Here is a 16,520-nt window from a genome sequence, read left to right as displayed (position 1 = left end):
AAATACTCATGCTTTTGTTAATTACTCTTTTGGGTGAGGGGAGAGGCATTAACGCTTTTCAAACGACGACTACAATCGGCTTATTATATACAGCAAAAAAAGACCGTCATTAGAGAAAAAAAAATCGGGAATTATTTGAACGCTTCGCGCTGATGGTTGCAATAATTTGTTTCGCGGGTGAATTTAAAGCTGGTAGACTTTGTTACGTAGAACAATATATGAATATTGCCTACGTAAAACTACCCATGCTATAAAAATCCAGACTCTGATTTTTATAGCATGAGTAGTTGGAAGGACAAATGGGCCAATTGATGATAAGTAGTCACCTCTACCCAAGATACCATAAGGAATTTTAAAGATTTTTCACATCGCTATTACGTCAACAACCTTAGTATGTTTAGTCTGTAATTATATTGGTTTACTTGGCTTACAGGTTAAAAATAAACATGAACACAATTTAGTACAAACGTATTTCAAAATTTTGTATAAAAATAATTTTTTAAATATAAAATGAACAGTATTTTTAAAGGGCATTTTCGCATTTTCGCCTGATTGTAATGTATCACTCGTATAGCGAACGCCGAGGATCCAGCTATACCAGCGTAAAATGTTTTGCGCGAGTAAGTGCGTGTAAATCACATCATGATGGCACATCAAATAAGATCTCAGCAAACGTTTAATTGCTCCACATGTACATGCTCGTATGTACACAATGTTTGTAAATCCGATAATTCGTTTCCAAACAGGACATATAGGACATTAATTGTATGTTGACGACGCGACGTAAGTTTTATTTAAAATATCTAATATATTTATGTAGAGATTTTCATCTGCATTAATTTTCATACTTTAAAGTTAAAAAGTTTTAATTACAGATTTTAAAAAGGAATATTAACGTTCTTAGAATTACAGAAAAATTTAAAAAGGCAATAGATGTTTTTATTAAAAAGTAAATTGAAAATATTCTCTCGAATATATTTAACGTCTCCGCATAGCACACAATATTAAATAAATATAAAAAGTAAGATTTTAAATAAACATGGTTATTTTTATTACTAAAGATTAATTTCGGGATATTTAAGATGTTTTTATTTTTATTCGGAGGAGCTCGATATTTCGACATTATCTACGAATGTAAAAATGAAATTAATACCTTTAGTAATATAAATAGTATTTTTAATAGCTAGCAAGTTATTCAGGTGAAACGACTTTAATTCAAATATACTTTCATTATTACCGACTGTTCTTACTGACTTATATAACAGTAATATATAGTTTAGTTTATTCTAGTTTAGTTTAAACTTAACGTGATATTTTTCGTTATTCTCAAAAAAAAAGTTATAATCTATGATTTTTTTTGGTATCAAACATATGTAAAACTGTTCTACACCAAAATCATATATTTTCAAAAAAATAGGCTTAAGCGCTAAGCATAAATCTTCATCCGTATTTAGAGAAAGATATTTTAAACAACAATTATTTTATCAACGACAATTCGGATTTATTTAAGTATTGACTATTGAGAAAGTAATTTGAGAGAAAAACCGTCGGCCTAAGGAGTTTTTGGCTGAATACGCGTTCGACGATCAACTTTATCGAGTTAGCGTGGTGTAAGTGACGAGAGATTAGTATTCATCTCATTTATATACTATGTTTTGCCCAAAAGAATAAATCAAAACTGTGATTCAACGGGAAAATGAAGCAATGCATGCATTATCGCCTGTATTGCTTGTGGTCTGTATTGAACTATTTTTAATTTCAATTTGTTCATAATTAAGACCGCAATGTTATTAATTGCTAAATATATAAATTTTATGATGGCAAAATCTGTATCTGAGTGTAAAGAACGTTCGGAAACGTAAAACTTTTCCAAGTTTGTCATATATATGTAAATAATTAAGTTGGCTACATGATAATGGTGACGAAGAAAAATAATTACTACAGTTAGAATTACTGAATACAATTTATTCGGTGTTAAGGCTTTGTGCAAGCCAATCTAGATAAGTACCATCCAATCAACAGATATACTGTCTCCAAACAGCGGTACTCAGTATTGTTGTGTTCCGGTTTGAAGTGAGTAAGCCAGTTTTTTTTTTTAATAAATATGAGACAACATCACATACATTACTCTGATCCCAATGTAAGTAGCTAACGCACTTGTGTTATGGAAAATCAGAAGTAACGACGGTACCACAAACATCCAGACCCAAGACAACATAGAAAACTAATGATAATCTGCACTGACTCGGCCGGGAATCGAACCCGGGACTTTGGAGTGACGTACCCATGAAAACCAGTGTACACACCGCTCGACGAAGGAGGTGGTCTGTAGCTAGTGTCACTAGAAACACGAGAAATATATCATCATAGTTACCAAAGCGTGGTGGTGTAATGGCGACGTAAGGAATGGGTATTATCTTTTTATGTCCTTTATGTTTATTTGCGGTGGTGACTACTTACCATCGGGTACCATTTGTATGTATATATCATAGCAAAAACGTTGACTTGAATTAAAAATTAAAAACTATTTTTAAAGTGATATGGAGATCCGTTTGAAAACTATGAGCCATGATCTAAAGGCTTAGTCATACAGGCTGCCTTCCTTTTATTATAGATATTTATTGTGTCTGTATTTATTTGGTTATATATACGACCATTATTCTATGTTATATAGGTGAGACTCCTGGAAAATATGGTGTCGGTTTTCTGATAAATTCATCATCAAAACAATATATAGAAAGCTTCACTGGAATCACAGAAAGAGTGGCATTATTAAATCTTAATATACAAGGATACAGCATGAGTGTGATACAAGTATACGCACCTACAGAGGCAGCAAATGATGACGAGATCAATGAATTTTACAAATCCTTGGACAAAGCCATAGAGTCCGCCCACAAAAACCAAGTAATAATGGGTGACTTTAATGCAAAGATTGGTCAACTGCAAAAGGATGAATACTTAATAACAAAAAATAACGGGTATGGACAAAGAAACGAAAGAGGACAGATGCTAATTAATTTTGCTCTTGAAAATAAACTAGCTATTATAAACACATTTTTCAAAAAGAAACAGCGTCATAGATGGACATGGAGATCTCCAAATGGAAAATATAAAAATGAAATAGACTACATAACAACGAACCAACCAATAATATTCCAAAACATAGAAACTTTAAATTTGAATTATTCAACAGACCACAGACTAGTCAGAAGCACAATTACTTTAACAAAATTAAAGAAAAGCAGAGTGACTTACACAAGTAATCAAATGAATACTTTAAAAAATATTGAAGAAATAAACGAATATAAAGCTAACCTAAAAAATAAACTGTTGCACTGGAAAAGCTCTGAATATGTTCAAGGATGCTATGATTCACTGGTTTTAGCAATTAAACAAAGCCTAGAAGCTACAAACTCAAAAAATCAACTCACTACAAAACAAAAGATACTATCTGAAAGAACTTTATCACTTATAAAAAGAAGGCAAATACTTCAAAAGACGAAAAACAAGTCCCGTTCCCAAAAAAACGAACTTAGCGCATTATACAAGCTAACGAGCAAATACTTCAAACTTGACTACAAAAACTACAGGACAAATACTATAGAAAAAATTGTCGAAAGTCATGGGAGCCTAAAAAAGGCTAACAGGCAATTACGAACAAATAGAACCTGGATCGAGGGATTGAAACGGCAGGGAAAAACACAACACAATCGCAAAGATATTATTAGTATTGCCACAAACTTCTACCAAGACTTATATAGCGAAAAACCAGATACACATACTTTACCAAATTCAAATAAACAGGAGAATGTAGAGATCCAGAGGAATAGTGCCGAAGAAAAAATAAAACCGATCGATGAATTAGAAATTATTCAAGCAATAAAGAGTTTAAAATCAGATAAAAGCCCAGGTCCAGACAAAGTTACAAACGAGGCTATTAGGTATGGTGGAACTCTGCTAGTCAAGCCATTGGTTCAACTTTTTAATCTCATCTTAGATACAGCAATTATACCAAAGCAATGGCTTGAATCAAATATAATCTTGCTCTATAAAAAAGGTGACCCACAAGAGATATGTAACTACCGACCCATTAGTCTCTTACCGACGCTATATAAACTTTTTTCCTCAATCATAAATAAGAGAATAAGCGGCACGCTAGACAAATGGCAACCGGTGGAACAAGCAGGTTTTCGAAAGAATTTCTCCACAATGGATCACATACATACTCTAGATTTAGTGATTGAGAAGTACCAGGAAAAACAGAGACCGCTTTACATCGCTTTTGTCGACTACCAAAAAGCATTTGATACGATATCTCATAAAAGTATTTGGGAGGCCCTAGAAGCTCAAAAAATAGAAAATACGTACATAAAAATTATAAAAGGCATATATAGAAACAGCACGAGCAAAGTTAAGCTAGAAAAAATTGGTCAAAGCTTTCCTATAAAGAGAGGAGTAAGACAGGGTGATCCACTCTCGCCGAAACTTTTTATAGCTGTACTAGAAAGCATCATAAACAAACTGGACTGGAAAACATGCGGCTTGAACATCAATGGCAAGTACCTAAGCCACTTAAGATTCGCAGATGACATCGTATTATTATCAGAGACCAGCCGTGGTTTGCAGTATATGCTAGAAACACTTCAAGCTAATAGCAAACAGGTGGGACTAGAGATGAATCTTTCAAAGACGAAAGCTATGACAAACAGCATTAAGGCGAGTATTAAAATAAAAAATGAACCACTAGAGTACGTGAACCAATACATCTATCTTGGTAAACAAATAAGCTGCTTAAAAGATGGTAATGAAATGGAAATAGAGCGTAGAATCAAAAACGCCTGGAATAAATATTGGAGCTTAAAATATGTTTTCAAAAGTAACATGTCAATTAAAGTTAAGAAGAAAATCTTAGACTCATGCATCCTACCTTCTTTAACATATGGCTGTCAAACGTGGAAATTCACGAAAAAAATTAAAAATAAAATTAGTTCATGCCAGAAGGGTATGGAACGAAGCATGCTCAATATAAAAAAAGATACACAAGATTCGACACACAAAGATAAGACATCACACAAAAGCGATAGATGCGCTGTCGTATGCCCAATCACAGAAACTGAGATGGGCTGGCCATGTAGCCCGCTATGTTGATGAAAGATGGACAATAAATGTCACTAAATGGAAGGGCCCAGCAGGCAAACGGAGAGTGGGAAGACCTTACACAAGATGGGAGGACGACATAAAAAAGATCGCAGGGACAAGCTGGTTAATAACAGCAAAGAATAGAGATAAATGGAACGCCTTGGAGGAGGCCTTCACCTGAGAGGGGTCCATGCAAAAACAAGTTTTTTTCAAGAAGAAACACTTTATCTATAAATTCAAAAATTAGATATTTAAAAAAAAAAAAAAGAAAATTCGATATTGTAACTACTTAAATATTCAAAACCTTATTTTTATATAACTTTAAAAAAATAAATAAAACTGTATAACGTAATATATAAATTTATGCATGGAATAAAAGGCTTTTTTATTTTTATTTTATTTTTATTTATTTATTTATTATATACGACCATAGATAAAATTCTAAATTTTAAAAGTACCCCATGCGAACCTTTTATTTACACCATTAGTGACCTTACTAGTTTAGATGAAGTTGATATAGTATTTTAAAATAATTTTATTCTTCGTCCCATAAAACATATTTTGAAATACTTAAATAAGTAAGAAAAATATTCTAACACTCAAAATTTGCTTAATTTTAAATACGAAAAATGTTATTTTAGTAACAATTATAATTTCAAAGTGAAAATGGTGTTTCACATTAAAATTCGTTCTATGTAGGCCACGATAGTGCACTTCTGGTTCTCAAAGAAGTGAAACGTGAGAATTACTAAGCTGCAGTCAATTAAAATCTTGTCGGTTTTTCTATGTGTTTTTTAATTACTGAAAACTTTCATTTATAATTTAACCTACTGATCGGTTCTGGTTTCCTGGTAGATTTCAAAAGAGAATAATAATTCTCAAACAAGGATATTAAATATTTTGATCTTGACTCTTTAGGTTCTAGTTTATTTTATTAATAATTGTAATTATTTATTACTAGCGATTCGCCCTGGTTTTGCACGGGTTCAATACATGATGAAAATGATACATGACGATAAACTGATCCGTCAAAAATGTATTGAGATATGATAATTAGTTCCAGAATATACACCTACATAAAATCAAATAAACATATAGATATAAATTTATCAGTGGACAATTAAACGTTAAAAATCTTCGTGGCGCTTATAGCTTGTACTACGAGAAAAGGAATGAGCGATAAAATTTAATACATTGTGGAATTGATGCTGCAAAGTTGTTAATACCACAGGCATCGCTTTAAAGTGTCTCCCGATGCGTGGCGCCATGTTTCTGATGGAACAACTTTATGTATAAAGTTTGAGAACCGAGCGTTCATTAACCTTTACATGTCTAAAGTAAAACCTTTATAAGTATTTATCTCGAATACATATCAATAATCTACCTCTATCGGTCTTTCTTTTCGTATTTATTAATATAAAATAAATAAATAAATATGAGACAACATCACATACATTACTCTGATCCCAATGTAAGTAGCTGAAGCACTTGTGTTATGGAAATCAGAAGTAACGACGGTACCACAAACACCCACACCCAAGACAACATAGAAAACTAAAGGTAATCTACATCGACTCGGCCAGAAATCGAACCCGGGACCTCAGAGTGGCGTATCCATGAAAACCGGTATTCACACCACTCGACCATGGAGGTCGTCAAATTTATGAATTTATGAAGTATTATTAAATACTTCTAATGGCAATTTTTTATATTGATATTATAAAAGTTTCAAACAATAACCGCTTTCCGTCCCTGTGTATGCTTGGATCATTAAAATTACTAAGTTACATTGAATAGAGTGATTCAAGAGGAAGATTTATATTTACAATATAGCAAAGAATCACTAATTATTTCTCTCCGTGTCTCAAGTGAAAAGTGTTGTAAATCACACACGCACACAATCAATAATTACACATTTTTTTTACATTATGTAGTATATTTAGAATTACATCCATTCAGAGCCGCGGTGGGTCACTAGAACCTAATAGGATTTGCTTTCATAGAACATAGGTATATCGCCAGTGTTTAAAATTCTGATTAATTTCAAATTACGTGTAAAATGACTGTTCTTCGATTGGTTGATGATGCGATGATGCGACACGCAACCAATCAGCGTATTTACTATTAACTCGATTAGTATATCCGACTTTAGTTATGAAATCAAAAAGAAAATGTATATTCCATTTATAATTTAAGAATAATAGCATTTATTTCACTCAAAAGCATAACTATATTAGTACAGCTTAGCGATTAGAAACTTTAGAGTTTGAAATACAAGTTTTCGGGCTACTGTCCATGAGAACGATACTTATGGTAAGTCCCTTTTAACTAAGGACCGAATTGATGCTAGGAAAATAACGAATTCCTTGAATAGAAACATTGCTGGTATATCAACATAGTGACCGCATTGTATTAACGTAATATATTCTCTAAGTTATGTCGTAAGTAAAGTGCGTGTTCCGTCACTCATATTCGTTTCCCATACATACCGACTTATGTTAATAAGGTTAGTTTATTTTAATGAAATCAACATTTCATAACAACGAGGGTAAAATATGTATGCTATTTTAATATTTAATTGTAGAATAATTATTTAAATTGAAATAAACCTAGTTTTAATGGATTTAAATCGCGTATATTAATTATTTTTATCATCCCGACGTTTCGAGCACTTTACAGCGTTCGTGGTCACGGGTAGACTGAGGTGACATTTGTCTATTTGAAGTACAAAAGAAATATTATTTACAACTACCGCCAATGATTTCTTAATTGGTATCTTGAGTGACGTACCGGTTGCACGCAATCCGTTAAAACTAGTTTTATTTAAATGTGTAATAATCGCGAAAATCTAAGACAACATTATGTGAATTATTTAAATATTAACGCAATCCTTTTATTTAATCAAGTGTTAAAAAAGTCCAAATTAATTCCTTACAGTTCGAGCTTGCTTATAACAAAATTCACCACATTAGATTCATTCAGAAACAGGAACATACGGACAGATAGAGTAACTTACGCATTTATAATATAAGTATAGATTAAACTTTTAAATATCTTTAAAATTTTCTCTGAGATTTAAAATTGAATGTTTTTAATTGCACTAATGATTGGTTTATTTAATTGACTCAGTGTAGTCCATTGGTTATAATTAAGAAATATCTAAATGCTAGTGTTAAATATAAATATTTAAATTAATTATGCGTTATATCTGTCAATTAATCTATACTAATATAAATTCGAAAGCAACTATTTTACGGTCAAACCAATGAACCGAATTTTCTAGCTTGAATCTCCAGAACGGACACAATGTGCCTTGTAAATTATAACCAAACCATCAAACGCAGGTGGAGCCGTGGGCAATAACTTGTATGTTACAAATATAAATATACGATTTCGTAATTTGTTTCCATAAAGACTTCTAACCAATTTATTTCGAAAGAATGAACTTTATCATAAAAGAGAAGAAAATATAAAATTCTTAACTTAAGGAAAATCTCATTCCATTATTTGCAAGATGTAAATAAATAGGTAATCTTCCAATTGAAAATGGCGCCCGACGTAAAATATGAAAACATCGTAATTAATGAACATCCGAGCTTGAATCGGCTTCCACGAAGGGAATAACTGATTAATCTCGTCCAATGCGAGACATTATATCTTGTATTTCTAAAAGCATCATCTATCAAATCATACTTTATGCCGACAGTGTACTAAGCACTGTCCTCGCATCTATCAGGATTAACCAAATAAAACTAGATTAATCCGGTTTCGATCGACCACGAAAATATCAAAATTGAAGCTGTCTTTTAAATAAAGAACTGGAATAAACCGGTTTCAACTGGATATCAAATTTCAAAAAGGGAAAATTGATAAAGTATTTCCACTACGGTGTGAACTACATTACAGAGGATGCAGTATACATAAAACAAACTGGATTAAACCGGCTAAGTTAGGATAACTTGGTTACATCGTAACTTTACTGCATGCTCGTACGTAAAAATTAAACCCAACTTAATATTGCATGAATTAAAAAGTCACTGTTATTTTTAAATTTAACGCAGAATATTTCTTAGGTGAGTGAGCCAGTGTATTGACACAAGAGACAAAACACCTTAGCTCTTATTAGTGGTGGCGGATATGTAAGGAACAGTCAATATTTCTTACTGTGCCAATGTTTTAGGCGGTGGTGACCATATACCAACATTTGCCCGTGTGCGTACTAAGACAAACAAAGTGATGTTCCAATGAGTATTATATAATATTTACATCTTTGCTGTTTGTATGATAGTAGTATTTATGTATGATTATTATGTATAATATTGCTGGTTGCTTTCATTACAATCTATATAGCGCAAAGGTGATACAATTATTGCTTACAATTAATCAATTTTATCCTGTAAAATGACGAATTGGGCTTGAACAAAAAAGTATGTTATTTTTAATTCTGGTTTTTAATGCTGAAAGAATTAATCTTATTTATTTATTCCATACGAAAATCATCTTTATAAACAGTTACATGGTTGAACTAAGATAAAAGTCTCAATATATTATAACATAGTCCTCAAAAGAAACACAGATCAAGTACTGGCTCTCCTTAAATATTAATTGATCTTATGTAATATGTTAAATATTGGTCCTTGATCACCAATTATATACTCATATAGACGCAAAAGTATATTCGTTGCCCATCCACAACTTACCGACTTAAATGGTCATTTGCATATATGTTGTCAGGGGTTCAGGAAGGATAACTGGCTGTTTACCCTACACGCGGGACCATAGGAGGTTATTTGCCATATAAAAACGACCGCCAGAAAATTATTTTTATTATATTCATACCAAAATTAGTTTTGACATAATGCATTTAAAACACTTTAAATAATTTTAAAGTGTTTTAAATACATATAATAGTGTGTTTTAAATACAACAGGTTACTGTGTTGACATTATTAGATTTTAGTAATGCTTTCAACACTGTAGACTTCGATATTCTTCTTGCTATTTTGTGTTCTCTTAACATATCTCCTAAAGTAATTGACTGGTTTCATTCTTACTTGTATGGGCGCCGGCAACGGATAAGAGTTCAAGATTCTTTCTCAGAATGGGCTCCTATAACTGCTGGCGTTCCACAAGGTGGCGTGTTGTCTCCCCTCTTGTTTTCGGTCTTTATAAGTACCATCACTTCTCACATATCTTCTCTCTATCACCTGTATGCAGATGATCTTCAGATCTATTCACAAAGTAAAATTGCGAACCTTCATGAAACTATACACTTAGTTAATAATGATTTATTAAATATTTCTAAGTGGTCTACTGCATTTGGATTACGAATAAACCCAAATAAAACACAGGTGCTGATTATTGGTAGTTCAAAATTAATTTCTCGTATATCTTTTTCGGATCTCCCGGTTGTACACTTTAATGGTGTTAACATACCATTCAGTGTTACAGCTAGAAATTTGGGAATTACCTTTGACCAGCACCTGTCTTGGGAACCACAGATAAGTGAGGTAAGTAAAAAAATTTTTGCAGCCTTTGGCTCCCTTCGAAGATTACGCAACTTTCTACCCATCCCTACCAAAATTATGTTAGCACAGTCACTCCTACTACCAATTCTCGATTATGCTGACGCATGTTATCTTGATCTAAAAGAGGAGCAACTTAACAAACTTGAGCGTCTCCAAAATCTTTGCATCCGATTCATATTTGGTCTTCGTAAATATGATCACGTTTCTGAATTTCGTAAAAAGCTCAAGTGGCTCCCAATCCGGCTTCGCAGGAATACTCACATCCTTCAACTTCTATACTGCATTCTATTCAATCCGTCTTCTCCTTCATATCTAAAAGAACGTTTTCAATTTCTCAGTTCTTCACATAGCCATAATCTTCGTTCTGAAGAGAATTTGGTTTTAAAAATACCACCCCATACAACATCTTTTTATAGTAACTCATTTACAGTCCATTCAATTCGTCTTTGGAACTCTCTTCCACTAGAAGCAAGACGTGCACCAAACATTACTTCTTTTAAAAAAATGATAAAAGAGCACTATCTTGCTTCATGAAGAAATACTGTAATTAAATATTTTATTTATTATGTAAGTATCTATAGTATGTAAATGTATATATTTATAATGTGTATGTATATTATATTATTATATAATTATATATTTATGGAATTTTTATTTATGTATCGTATATATACATATATATATTGTATCTATTTTTTTTTTTTATGTATTAAATAATTTGTACACCCCTACCATCCTATCTCTCTCCTCTACCAAAGGTTGCCTGGAAGAGATCGCTGTTTTAGCGATAAGGCCGCCTATTGTACATTTTTCTATTCTTTGTTTTTGTAAAATTGTTCCTATTATTTTTGTCTATATTGGTGTGCAATAAAGAGAGTATATAAATATAATAATTCTACTTTATCATATAGTAATCTATATGATGAAGTAGAATTATTATTTTATATTTAAAGATAAAGTGCTATACTTTACTGCTCTTGATAAAAGCTTGTTTATATTCCTCTGATGGGCAAAGATCTCCTTCTAGTCGTTAGGTACTCTAGCTCTACCAACCATGTATTGTTCTATACGAATAAACACGAAATAACCAAGATGGCTAAATATACAATGCTAATCTTAACTTAAATTTGGGGGATGGTAACAGATCATTACGTCAAATATATTTCATCAGGATACACATAAACAAGCCGCTTTAGCCAATGCTAAGTGCGCTTAAAATATTTAAAATGAATATATTCTGTACTTATAACATAATTTGTCCTCAAAATGATAGTCATTTACTATATAAAAAAAAAATTAATACATAAGTATTTTAACATTGTTTTTTTTTTTATAACGTAAGCTGTTATAATAAGGTAGTTTCGGAAATTTTAGCTCTAAAGAGGCTCCAATGTGGCAATGGGTTCTCTTATGAAATTAATTATATCCTTAAATTACCGGGACACACAACGAGTAGCAATAAAAGTTGCCACCAAATCATCACTAAACGCTTTGTAAGTGAAATGTAAAAGAATTTGTAATTTCGTAATTATTCGTCACATCAAAGAGTTCTAAGCGTCAAACTGGAACCATTGAGGTGGGACGAGCTCTCTTGACACACTTACAAAGAAATCTCAGGTTAAATTTAGCGAACACCCTTCTGAATCATTTCGGAATCAGAAACAACGGAAACTGCCTATTATGCAATTTGTCTTTTTCGATCAATTAAGCCTTTAAATCGGGAGATGGACTATATTACGTGAAATTTTGAATGTTCCTTTTTTGAAATACGTACAACTGTTGGGACATTGTTTGTATTTTTTTTTAACTCACATATTTTAAGCGTGCAAAGATATTTGTAAAACAGCATACATTTAACTAGATTAAAAATAATTTAGACGACAAGTAGTATATATTTCCTATATGTTATTGAAAAGTGGACTTCTTGAGAAGTTGAAAGAACAAAAAAAGTCGCTTCGGAGATGTGGTACTTGAGGAAAGCGATTCGATTGTCTAGGACTGAGGTTTTTTAAATATATTTTTAACTTCACTGAACGATATATCATTTTTAGTCTGTATTTTTTATTCTAATGTGCCTGCATATTTCTTTATCAGACATCGCGATTAACCCTTTAATTACCAACGTGTGGTCTATGTGACACGTTGACCTGTCAAGTTTGAAATTTTTATATGTTAATATAAACATAGGTATAGCTCAGTGCATTTGTACACATCATGAGTAATGCGACAGTAGAGAAGACAGTATGCGGTGGTTTTCGCGTTAAGATAAGTCATATTAGTTGACCAACATCCCGTAGGATGTCGATAATAAGGATAAAATATATTAAATAATCGAAACACTAGATTCCGATCAGGCAAAATGCTCAAGTACAGTTCGAGTTTTAAATATCCTTCGTTCTTAAGAAAGAGCGGCACAATAGAATGTCTCGTCATTTTTAACTTTGCCGTTTCGTAAATTCAAATCGTTTGTAAAAAATACGTTGGTAGAAAAAGCATATTATTCGATACAAGATTTTATAGATGATAAAAAAGCGTGGAGCTAATATCTGTTGTCTTCCAAGCAGGATATATTAATTTAAAAAATTGTATTTAACTAACATGACTTTGTATTTTTTAAATGTTAAAAAAGACTAACTACTGTGTTTCTTGGCGGTTCTTCTCGGTAGAATCTACTTTCCGAACCGGTGGTAGATTCACTTGATTTTAAAATGACGATTCAAAAGTGCTTGTAAAAGCCTACTTGAATAAAGTTCGTTTTGATTTGATTTGAGTAGATTTGTAGATCCCGCGATTGGATATCTATGAGATGGACTGATCAAATCAGATCTGCCCATTGAATATACCTATTAGGGTAACAGCTGATGGTGATAGCGTGACATCCAAGGAGAGTTACATCACCACTTCATGACAGGTACGCTCTGCCAAGAGTGAATCGACTAAGAAGAAGAACAAGTATAGTATGTTAAAAGAGTACGAAACATTCCTTACTATATGTTCTTTTTTCAAATCATAGATATAAGTTCTGCAGTTGTAGAGAACAAATCAAATGTCACTCCTGAAATACTCGTTCAACCACGAGGCTTTCATGACCGTAATCGTTTTGAGTTTGTCTTTAAGAATTGTTTATAGATTATCATTTATTTCACTAGTCAGTTACATAATTCCCATTTTTGAGTATTTATGACCTCATAGTAGATACTTTTTCTTTAGTACAGGATAAGAAATTGTTATAATATTAAATTATTTTCGAAAATAGAACGATAAAGTATTTTATGCATACAAGTTAAAGAAAAATTATTAAAATTTTGATGTAATTGAAAAATTGAGGCTGCGGAAAGGTTCTTACAACGTATCTTCGTGAAAATTTCTCCATAATTATCATTCCTTACATAATGATCCTCTTGGTTCATGGTAATATTCATGGTTTGGAAATCTGCCAGGAGTTTATTTCGTATTATTTTTTAATCAAATCCAATTATTTCATTTACAAGATTTAATCATTTATATACAAATAATTATAAGATATTAATACAGAATAAAAATTTAGTGAATGAAAATACGCTGAATAAAAAGCGAAAGAAACTCAACGAAATTTAACTTTTTCTTTCAGTAACTTTCTTTATAATATAATTATTTATATTCCTTACTTAATTCTTGGTAATTTTTTTGGTACTTTATTGCCAACTTACCCTTTTGTATTGAATAAAGATTTTATTTTTAACTTTGAATCCTTCTAAACTGGCTTTACCAATAAACGTTAAATGTAACAATTTGTGTTATATGTATTTATTACAAGTTCATCAGTTATTAAAATAAACGGCTTACTAGTTAAATCTTATAATGTGGTGGCTTTTGGTACTTAAATACATAATATTTTTAATTATACTATGAGATGGAAAGATGACCTACCAAAAGTAGGATAAGACTAGCCCATTACAAAGAGGGATGGAAGAAACTAGAGGAGGCCTATGTCGAAAGACAACCTGACCGACAAACAGTTCGCTGAAGAATTGTACATACCACTTAAATTTATTATACTAGATTTAGTATTATTGTTTTGTTTTTTATTTATAAGTAAAAAGATAGCTGTATTAATTAAGGTCAGTGGACTTACTCTCATATGTTTAATTTTCATATTTATAATTCAATACAACCTCGATTTTAAAGAATTTCCGTAGTGATAATTTTTAAAAAGATGCGTATCCACCAATCCGCATGTGTCAGCATGAGTGGATTTCAATTCTTCTCCTTAAAAGGAGGGAAGGTTTTACTTAAGGGTAATTACTATCAAGAATAATTATAAATATTTCTTCAAATAGTGTTACAAACATTATGTAAGATTAAATGTATGTCTTGTAAAGTAAAATGAATGCTGATAAAGCCAAAGTTATTTATAAAAGTCAAATATGTTTTGCGATTCGATTTCGATTCGATTTAAAGATTAAAACAAACTAAGTTTTATTAAAGCGTTGAACAGGTTGTATGAAAATACACTTTACGAAATATTTTTAGATATATTTTTATATTTCTGCGAAATACATAACAAAATAAATTAATAATGTGTTCTATAGATTAGTTAGTAAATAAAACTTAAACTTATTGAATTAAAATTGTTACGCGAAAATAAAGTTTCTTTATGCGATCTTTTCTATTGTTTTTTTTTTTTTTATTAAAAATATATTGAATACCTACCGTTACTAATTAATTGAAATATAATTTAAAACACGCCTATTTGATGATTAAAATATAATTATGTATCGACACTAAACAATATCACAGAACACTTAACACATAGGCCACAAAAAAAAATATTTTAAAAATAATTGTAAATCTTAAATACGATCTGTAATATTACACTATTTTTTTCACACGCGATTTAAAGAAGTTTTATTTGTTTAGGAACAAAAATAAACTTAATCAGCCATTTGTTTGGCTTCAACCACGTGGCCACCTGTAGATTCGATATTTGAAAAAAGAGTTCTAATTTCAAAATTCGAACGTAATGGTTTAGACAGTCATACAGAGGAGTTAGTTTTTATTTAAGAGAAGTAAGGTTTTTGGAAATGGTTTGAAAGGGCGGCGGGTGATACGACCACCCCCATCGCCGTCCCAAGAGCAACTGAGCGTTCGCCGGGCAACCAAAATTCGCAAGGATGTGTCGATCCATCGACTAACCAGTTGTACAACTCGTTGACAAGTCATAGATTTAAAATAATTAAGGATGTTCGTTTTTCATTTTCATGTTTGGACATTGTTTTGCTTTGCTATGATAATTAGGCTTGTTATTATTCGAGTCATGCGCGTCGTTGTCACTTAATCGTACAAAAATGTATCCGCATTATATAATTTGACATTTTCTTTATAGGGAATTTGAAAACCTGGGAATTAAATGATATATGAAAATAACATCGTTTTCGACTAAACTTTTTGAAGGTTTCTCTCGGTGGAATCTACGTTTAGATACACTGGCCTTATGTCAAATTAAATCTCAAAGATATCTTTCTTGAGGTATTTTATTTTGTTATAATTTGAAAAACGAATAAAAAATATTTATATATTTCACAAATGTAAAAATATTTTGTAACTTGTAACTTTTTAAATACAACTCATTTTAAGTTTGACTTAGAATTGAGGCTAAATGTAATGTGATTATATTAAAAAAAAATGAATTTTCAATATTTTTGCATAAAAAAATTTACATCACATCCAAATTAATTTTAACTTTAGTATTTTTTAGATATATTAAAACTATGTATATTATATATACTTGGAACTTATGTATTATATAGAAGTATATACGTTACGGATTAGAAATACGATCGACACGTGATTGATCTTATAGGGATTCGCT

Source organism: Vanessa cardui, chromosome 24, assembly GCF_905220365.1.
Source record: "Vanessa cardui chromosome 24, ilVanCard2.1, whole genome shotgun sequence".
Lineage (NCBI taxonomy): Eukaryota > Metazoa > Arthropoda > Insecta > Lepidoptera > Nymphalidae > Vanessa > Vanessa cardui.
The sequence above is the reverse complement of the archived record's forward strand: the minus strand, read 5'-3'. Positions refer to the sequence as shown.